This window comes from Larus michahellis, chromosome 4 (genome assembly GCF_964199755.1).
Source record: "Larus michahellis chromosome 4, bLarMic1.1, whole genome shotgun sequence".
NCBI classification, from domain to species: Eukaryota; Metazoa; Chordata; class Aves; order Charadriiformes; family Laridae; genus Larus; species Larus michahellis.
Genome location: NC_133899.1, coordinates 10,824,947 through 10,835,271, shown reverse-complemented (window position 1 = coordinate 10,835,271; position 10,325 = coordinate 10,824,947).

Sequence of the window (10,325 nt, the reverse complement as noted above, 5' to 3'; positions counted from 1 at the left end):
GGTAGCGCGTGCAGAGGCCTCGGCTGGGCCTGGGGTTAACGGATCCCCTTCGGTGCGCACGGTATTTATTAACTGGTGGTGAAACTACCAGGGTAAGTGAAGGGACACTTAACAGCAGCTTGCTGTTTTCATCAACCTGGATGCCAAAATTATTACATGAAAGTTTACGGAGTGTGAAAATGACTGCTCTGTGGCCAAACAGCTCCTGGCTGTAGTCAGAAGCTTTAAAAGGAGAAATTTTTTTTCCCTGCAGCAGTTGAAGAGGGCATGGTCTGAGAGGTCACAAAGTGCAAGGGAGCATCCTGTGGCTACATCTTGAAGATGAGATGGCATTAAAAACCACATATGGTTCAGGAAGGCACTTGGTGACAAGAGTTTGGAGGCCAAGAGCCACGGAAATCATGGCGTGCCTGCCTGCATGTTGCTCTTCCTGGGGCACGTCCTTACAGCCATGTTGGAGGCCATAGTGCCCCAGCCTGGTACTGCTGGTCTTGTCTTTGGCGGTGAGATATGTCCCGTTGAATAAAAAATGGAACAAGCTTTTTACTCAGTTTCCAGTCCTTGACTTCCAGTGAATCGGTTTAAATCCTTCTGTATCATATCAAGCCAGACAACTCCAGCAAGAACAAAATAGATTTCTTCCTAAATCAGTAATGAGAAGGTCCGACCCAGTCAATTCTAATTGGGAAAGTGTAATGGTCATGGCTGAGCTCCCTGTTGAAACTGTATTGTCATACTAAAGAGAGAATGAAAGGTAGTAATGCGCTCAAAGTAAGCAGACACTTCTCAGACCTGTAAGCAGGAACAAGATCCCAATCCTCAGCCCAGTACATTAGCCATGAGACAGACATTCTTCTTGAAGGCCTCTGAAGAAATACAGTGTGAGGATGCTTCAGTCACTGTAAGTAGTTAAGTGAATGATATATGTATATAAAACACTGCTTTTACACTTGCAATGCTAATTTGACTAATCATAACTTTTCAAAGTCAAAATTCATCTATGAATAGACTTTAAGAGTTCTTGAGAAGGTAATTACTGCATTCAAGGGAAAATTTTAATATTTTTAAAGAAAATTGTGTTAAATTCATATTGTATTCCCATTGGACACACTTAATATAGACTGTGAGTACGAGGTTAGAGGAATATGTTTGCATTGTAATTCATCTAAAAAGACTGTCTGAGAGCTACAATTGCAGTGAAGACACTTTCTGGCTCTCTTCTTCAAAGAGAATTTAGCAGGAATAATCAATAAGTGATGCCCTTTGGCCCAGTTCACAATGATCTGATCTGCTGGGGTTGTTCCAATTTCCAAACTATCTATTGCTGCATGCAGAGTTCCTGCAGACTCAAGGATGGTAATGGTTTGAGCTTAGACTGCTTGAAGGAGGATAAGATGAGTAAAACTTTCCAAGCTACACCAAGAGCCTCAGTTGAACGTGTTGCTGTTCTGCAGGAGCAAAAAGCACTTACTGATCTGCAGCATCGGAGCTGAAGCACCCAGGCCATGACTCTGTATAGATCAGTCAAGTAAAAAGAAGATAGTTTTACCTTGTTCATTCATTTTTATCTTTATGTTCTTCCAGGCAAAGTGCTTATATTTAGATGTTCTTAAAAACATTCTGCTTTGGCAATTTCTGCTGTTATTTTTTGTTAAAAGGAAATTGATTTTGGAGGGTTAGGTAAGTACAATAGAGTAGTGAAGCCTAGAGCATTGAAGTTTTGTGAAGTTTCAGAATATTGACAGGGTGTGTGCATCTTGTCAACTCTTATGCAGATAAAAGTGAACTGGCTTGCAGGCTGTGCTAATAAGTATTTTATGGATTACAGTGTGACAAATAGCAAGTAGTTTGGCTTCCAGAGTTAAGTGTTAAGCAACTTGGATTATTAATGAAAATTCAGCAGAGAAGAGCACTCTTTTTAGCTGTTGTCTCAGTCAAACTTGAATGCCAGTAATCATATTATTCTACCCTCTTTGAGAGAGGCTTTTCAAGTTTCTGTTAGTTTTGTGGCATGTGAGGATTTTCAAAACAGATCAGATAAAAAATAGTTCCAGAGCTAAACATTTCCAGAGGGCTGCTCATGTCCACATAGCTTTATTGTGTCTTCATTTATTCCTGTGTTCTTTCTCAGTTTGAGTTTTCTGACACAAGAAAAATAGAAAATTCAGAGGTTTTCATAAACGACAATGAAATAACAGTTCCCAGACCTGCTGAATGTACATGGAATTTCAAAAAGTATACTCTAAAAAGTATTTGTAGTCACGTTGTCAGAGTCATGGTATCTGGATTTTACTTGACGATTTCACAAGTAGACACGTTTCTCAGTATTTCTCTAAATTGTATTTTTTGAGATTTATGTAATATTACCTCTAAGGAAATAATTTGAGCCCAGACTTGTGGACCAATGAGTCCTGTGTGGAGAAAACACGCAGTGTGGCTGCCCATTCAGTCCCTGCTGAATGGGGCTGTCCCAGGCTGTGAGAAAGGAGAGGAGCTCGGGAATGGATAACCCTTGCAGAGGCTGGAGGCAGGCTGCGCGGGAGATTCAGCCAAGGTAAGAACTAGCTGTCGAGAAGCCTGCTAAGAAGTTGGCCTGGGACCATGCATCTGGAGCACTCTCAAGTATGCGGTAATTCCTAGAAAGGCTGAGCTCTGCCTTTCATCATCAACAACAGCCACAAGGGACAATATCTGGTAGAAAGATCCCTCTCACTTATACAGGATGAAAGCATAGCATATCATTTGTTGTTGGATAGATTTTGAGTGCTAGTGAACCGTAAAAAAAAAATAAAAATCTTAGTAGTAATTCCAGTAGTGTTTTGCTGAATATTCCTGTGTGGTTTTGGACTAATTAAAATCACCACTTTTGTCTTTATAAGTCAGTAAAGGGGGTAATCAATGTCTAAGTAGTTAATGAGTTTGGCAAGTTCAAACCTTGAATATGACTTTTCGTAAAAATATCGATTTACGGTTGGTCTAATTTATTCTTAAATTTTATGCAGGGACTCCTAGATTAACTGAAGTGCTTTGCTGTGCTAGTAGAGCTGCTCATTTTCGAACTGTTCCTCCGGGCTTTTCAAGAAATGCATCTATAGCCATACCATTTTTTTAATTATACAGACTAATCTCTGTGCAGTTTTGCCTTTTTTCTCTTGATACATTATCTAATAGGTCTTTTTAATGTTTGCTTTAGCTAGCAGCAGTGTTTCCTGAACTGCTATGAAAACTAGTGTTACAGGAGAGAGTACAGGGCATCATCTGGAGCCTCATTGGAGCTCTCCATAAATAGTTATATCAGTGTTGATCTTCAATAGCCTTTTAACATAAATTACATCATTTTGAGTTGGAAGAGTTATAATTATCTATTGCCTAAGTCATGTTTAATTCTCAGGATATACGCTTGCTACCTGTAATCATAGTAGTTCTTAGGATGATAAAGAAGTGGAAAAAAGAATGGGTATGGGAACTTTATCCGTTTTAATTTTAGAAGTATAGAGCATGGGATAAGGACCAGTGGCCAAGGTACAGCTTGGGTCAGATCCTGCTTAGTTATATTTCCACGGGACTGAGCTTTACTGAGAAGACTTGTCTCACAACTCTTAACTAGGATTTCATGGACCAGTTAAAATGTCTCATTGACTTCAGTAGATATTGGTCTGGGCCTTGGACTGTTAACTGCAATCATGAGGGGGTTCGGGTGACCTGGATTACTTGGCAGATATTTTGGACTGTTTCAGCCTGGCTACAGATCTACTTCTCTATGGAGCGAGAGTTAAAAAGTCTCTGCGCTGAGAGGCAGACGCACATGCAAGAAACTTACAGTGTAGCCTATAGAGTCTTTCTAACCTGGCTTCACAACTCTTTTCACAGGTGAGCAGTATTCAACAAAAAGCATCAATTTTATTTGGAGCAAGTGTACCTTTGGGGCTAAATTAAAGTTATAGGAGAGGAGTGATGCCGTAGAAGAGGTCCTAGAGCAGTGCTCTTCCTTGCTAAAAAATATTTTGTCACTAAACATTTTGCCGTATGGTGATGCCCTTAAATTTGATGGTACCTTTAATAAGAAATAAATGCATATATAGATACATATTTAAAATATAGATATGGGTTTTACGTATATAAAAATACATTAAGCTTGGTTTCCTCTTTAATGCCTCAGAGATCTTCCTCCTGGGAGATACTGACATTCCCTTCATATTGGGTGGATTTACCACAAGGAAAGCTAGAGGAAACTTAAAAGTGTCCGGTTTTATTTAAAACCTTGGTGGTCTTTAACGGCTGCCCCACAGTTCCAGCCTGGTACAAACTTAAACAGAGCTCTTTGTTGCTCTTGAATGTGACATAATCCTTTCATCTGGCATGCTGAATGAAGTATGCACATGGCTTTTTTGCTACCCCTGCTGGGCTGCCTTGTTACACCTTCAGAGCAAACCACCCCCCAGTAAAAATGCTTGGGCTCTGTCATCCACCCTAATGCCAATAAACAACAGATAACTATGGCATCTTTTGGCTTTAAAATGCTGCCCCTTGTTAAATTTGTGTGTTGAGGAAGGAAACAGCTCTCCACATCATTGTTTCTTGCAGATACAGATACAGAGTACATTTTTTTGTTGTTTGCATGTTTGCTAATTTGAAGCTCTTTGAAGAATCCTACAGGGAGATCAAAGACAAAAGATTAGAACGTTTTTAATAAAGTGAAGAAGGATCAGGTTAGATCAAAGGGACAAGCTGACAGGAAATAAGTAGGTGCCGTTGTTGGCTGACACTTGCATGCTGTAGGGTGATTTCTGTGTTAATGTGAGGTCAGGAGGAGGATTGCTTTACATCTTATTGTCTCCAGACTTTGCTGACTGGGTGTGTCTTTGTACTTCGCTTTAATCTCAAAAATTAAAACCCATAAAGTCACAGTTTGGCTCAGCCACATGATTTTTCTAGTTATTTAGCTTTGATTTTGAAATAAAAATAAAATTTGGAACGCACCAGCAGGGTATGGAGGTAATTAATTGGCCTGCAAGGGGATTCAGCTACAGGAATATTCATTATCAGAGGCACTGGGCCTCAATCACCTCCAGAGTAATTTTGTGACTTTAATGGAATTAAATCCTACCCCACTGTCTCGAGAGAAAACATGTTTTCTTTATATATACTGAAGCCTTGTGTGCTCACAGGTTGTACCACTGTAATTAAACCAGTACAATGAAATTAATATATCCCCTTCAGTTTGGGTGCAGTTTTATTGGTACAGAGCTGCTAATTGGATAGAGTTTATTTCCCTGAGAGATTAGAGTGACAGCACTAACTGTAACAGGATCACTGGCCTCCCTGCGATCTTCAGCACGTAGGCTGTGGTGGATGCATGGTAGTCTTTGGCATCCTGGTGTATGTATATCAGAAGTAAGGTGCTTTACAAAATACCCCTTTCTCCTAATAAGAAATCACCCTTCTGTGTGATGTAGCTACAAGCTAACTTAAGGGCAGTTGCAGGAAAACAAGCCAATTTCCTCACTATATGACAGGTGGTTGTGTAGTTGCACACAGCTTCATCTCCCCATGTATCTTCACAGGTGAAGAAACCAAACAAATGATCGAGAGGTTTGTGTGACTTCCATTAGCAGGAAACTTCCTCTGCCTGAAAGGATGTTTTCCAGCAAAGGTGCAGGATTTGTTCCGTGCACGAAAGGGTTAGTAGCATTAGCTTTCCGCTCAGCACAAGTACACACACAGTTCTTCCTCCAGCACTGGGGGTTTCTGCTGCCCTAATGCAGAATGGCACTCTGATGGTTAGATGTATTATTGGACACTGTGCAAGCATTAATTGGCTTTTTTTAATCCAGTCATGTTAAATCAAAATAAAAGATTTTGGTGTGGCCTTAACAGAAAGAGCTGGACTCTGCCTCTTGCTTGTTACTACAATAGGAGTAATAATCATATTTCATTAGAGAAATGTATCTTTTATCATATTTTTTTATTTTTGTCTTGCAGTCTGTTATGTAAATGGGCGATGACTCTACAAAACCAAAAGGAAGTATTCACTAAAATAAAGTTACCTAAACTTGCTAGGGCAAAGTAAAACAAATGGGAAGAGAAGGTTAGTTTGCATTTAGGAATCTGGGGAAAGTTTGTGAGCCTCAGCAGGATGTTAAAAACAGCACTGGGCTTTGACTAATGTGCACCAGTGGGAAAAGCATTCCTTCCCACCGCCTGTGCTGTGCCTGAGCAGAGCCACTCTCTCCTGGTGCACGTACTGCACTGTTTGCTGCTGTACGTATGCCTTATCTGGGGTTCCCGATTAAAGGCTGCATGGCAGAGTGTATGAAGGGCTGCTGTTCTGGGTGCAGTCAGGATCACTTCACCATGCAGTCAGGATTCAGCTTCAGGAGAGGTGACCCTGGGGGGGTACAGTGTTAAGCCAACAGCTGAGGATGGCATATGGGAAGACGACAACCTGGTTTGATTTTCAACATAGTCTCATTTTCTGTATTTGGTCACATGCCAAAGAGCCTCCTGGCTGTCAGTCTGTTACATTTCGTGATCGGTAGGCTGTAATTAAAATTACTTCTAAGTCAGAAATATGCAGCATTCAGATAGAAAAAAGACTGAAGGCTCCTCAAATACTCAAAGTGCTTCTGTCTGGCCACTGTAACAGCACATTTAGAGACATCTACCTCTGTAATCGCGTAGTCCCTGTTGACTCCCTTGCTAGACTTGGCTTTAGCTGGGAAATATACCCTGATATGTTTCTCAAAGCTTTCAGATTTAGAAGTGGCAGAGCATTCTTTTTGAGACTTACCTGTCCAGTTAAAACACTGGATTTTTACCTAAATTTTAGATATTGCATGGAGCTGTTCTTCTGCAATAAAATATAGTCGTTGGAGAAAGGCAGATGCTGCTGGAAAAATGAGTAGTGAGAGGGTAGCAGAAAAATAGGGATCTTGGGGATCTCGATAGTGGACATAAATGTCTGAATCCTGCTACAGTTCTGAGGGATACTAATGAGTCCAGGTGGACAGAGGTTCCTGGATTATAGAAGTGCAGGAAAAAACAGGCAACGTCCAAAATAGGAGAATCGGAGTTGTAAACTGATTTAAATTTGTGTAATCTCTTAATAAATACAAGACCATAAACCTACAGGCATTGCAGGAGTATGATAGGACTGGAATGCAGCAGAAGCATTCAAAGCAATTAAACAGTATGAAAGGAAATGGAAGAAAAAGAGCGTCCTTTAATGGACTTTACAGAATTAAGATTAACAATTCAGGGAGAGGTGCAAAGGAGGGAATGAGGATGTTGACAAAGTGTTATGGTAACAGAAAATTCAGTGATGAAACACAGAATTCCCCGAGGGAACCATAAATCAGCTTTAGTCTACAAGGTATGTTGGTTCCTAAATCAGCAGGAGTCCGGTACCTAAATAGCTTTGCAGTGTAGTCCCAGATGCTTTACTTTGGACTCTTATGTTCCTTTTAGGTTTCATGTGGTTTTAAATTTAACAGGGCATTAATTTCCTTTTGAACCAAAGCATGTTAGTAGTGTCCTTAATATATTTATTAAATGAAGAATCTTAAAGGATAGCTTGGGATTTTTCAGAGTTCTGCAATGCTAAGTGTTTTAATATAAAGTAGAAAGCATTAAGGAAAGGTTGAAAAATGATGGGGACCGTCAAGCTGAGACTTAATAACTTTGGGAGGATTGATTTATCCTGTGCTTGGAGATTTAATGGGTGTCTTTGTGGTTCATTAGATGTGGGGCTTCAGTGGTAGCATACTAAGAACAAATAATTATGATCCAAACACAGATACAGCAGTTTATCTGTTGATTAATACATGAACAACGGGAAACATTGGGTTACCCCGTGAGGATGGAGGTGAGAGGGCTGGAGCCGAGCTGGAGCAGCAGCCTGTGCCCACTAGGTGGTAATGCCGGTTGCTAAATCTTCGCTCCCTTCTGCTGGAATGAAATTTTGAACACTAAGTAATGAGAAACTTTGGATCTGAGAATCTACAGAGTTTTCAAGGAAAACAGAACTTAGTAAATCTTAAGGTTTAATATGTAGCTTCTGGCAGTGCACAAAAGCCTTGTATAGATGTGCTTTATCCAGTGGTACATGTGTATAATGTCTTTTTGTAAGTTTTGTGATGGTTTCTGAAATTGTTGAGCATTCATTATGAATAACCACGTTCAACTGCCACTACCTCCAGTTATTCTAAAAATCTTCATCATAGTAAATTGCAATCTTTGGCCCAAATGACACACGAAACTGAAGGAATGACTGGATGATAAAGGGTTGTTATTGGCTTCAATTTGAAGGTGAATTTGTCACCCAAGGTGGTTTGTGGGGAAACAAAAGCTGAGTGGCATTTAAAATCAATTAAGTATGGCAAGATTTATGATGAAGCCTTTGTTTAACAGTATATCATGGTGTCTAGGATTGAAACTGTTGGGCTAGAAATTAACCCAAACTGAAAAGGGAATTTAGGGAAGAAAGAACATGATTGTTTGATCTAGAATTTGGAGAGAATGACTTAAGAAAAATTTAATCTCCTGACTCTAGAAATCAGCTAAATTTCTGTATCTTCTGAAGAAGATAGTGTTGCCAGAAGCAAAATGTTTTGTAACACCAAGATCAAACATCAGGTCTTCCTGGACTCAAAGATTAACTGAGTACCATTACTTCCTTCCTGCAAAATCTAGGGGTGCCCACTAGAAAACTCCTGCTCAAATACAGAGTAGTTTCATCCCACTTTTCATTTGTGAGTCTATGAAACAAGCCAGTATGTAGTAGGATAACAGATAGAGATGGGCAAAACCGCAAAGGTCTGTCTCTGAAGATGTTGCAACCCCAACTCACTTTGGGATCAAAAGTAAAAATTCTGGTATTGTTTTTACAGACCTTAAAAAAATTCTGAAAAATGTGCTTGGGAATGTCAACCTGAAAAAGAATTATAATTTTGAAGTTGGTATGAATATTTAAAAATGCAAAAGAAAATTTAGCTTTCAACTGATAAATATTAAATTTCGGTGTTTTATTCTGGGTTATCTGGTCCACATTTTGCTCAGGTAGTTCAGGATTGTTCGCCATGTTAATCTGTAGTATTCATTTGAGATGGATAGATGATGAGAAAGAGAAAGACATGAGTATCTTATTCCAAGCATCAGCAACCTTTACTGGGGTAGTGGGGAGGCTACTTCCACCCCCAGTGCTGTGGAAGCGTGGATGGGCACGGCAGGCACTGGGCAGCCCTGCCTTGCGGCAGGAGCCCTGATGTTTTTGTGAGCTTTGGGAGTGTGCAGGGCTGCTGGAGAAGGGCGTGCAGCTGCGGCAGGTCCTGCCTGCAGGTGGCATGTGGCCACTGGGAGAGAGGTGGCAGAGAGGCCGTGTCCTTGTGTTGCAGCCATGGTGATCATTCAGCTGTAAAGCCTTAAGTCATACCAAACTTGAGGTTATGGTAAGTCTATAGAGGCTGACACAATTCCAGGTAATGAGCAAAATTGCAAGCCAGAGGTGGGGGAGACCCACTATGCCAATACATTTCAGGGGGATTGGCTGTATTTTATTTCCCCCCACGCAGTTTGAACTCAGTCTGGAGGCATGCTGTGCGATTGCTGCTTTCATCATCTTGCCTTCTCTCTCTCAATCAGGTGTTTTTCTCCCTTCAAGTGTCGATAGAGTTCAAAGTACATTTAAGCCCCAGTATTAACTCTAGACTCAAAATAGTGCAGTAATGTCACTGGTATAAATGAAGGCTTTACAAGGACAATAGATATTACTGTTTTGATGCTGGCAATGGAGATGAGTCATATTCCGTATTTTGAAGCAGATTTTGTTTTTCTACAGAAGCAAACTATTAAATGCATGCAATTCTGTCCTTCCCAATTATATTTCTTGTCAACCTGTGCTATGTAACTTAATCTAATTTTACTAAGCCTGTCATTGTAATAAGAACACCAACATTAACAACACTAAAATTTGGTTTTCATGTTCTTGATCCCGAAATCTCACCCATAAAGATGGGATTTTGAGTTGGCGTAGAGCCTATTAGTTTAAATGCATTTCTTTGTGTGCATAATGGTTTGGGCAAATCGGTGCCATGGTCAAGGACTGTATTTGCTAGAATTCACTTAGAGTAGGAAATACGTCTATCAGAATCTATCAGATCTATAACATACCTTGCTTTGCCCACTAGCCAACTGACTGCATTTTGACTCTAAGAAAAATACAATTAATCTCCCCGTGGGTATATTTTTGTTCTTAACAGTGATTGTTTTTTAAATACATTTTTTTCCCCCTATCTTTATGTGCTTAAGTCTCTTATTGGCTCTATTTG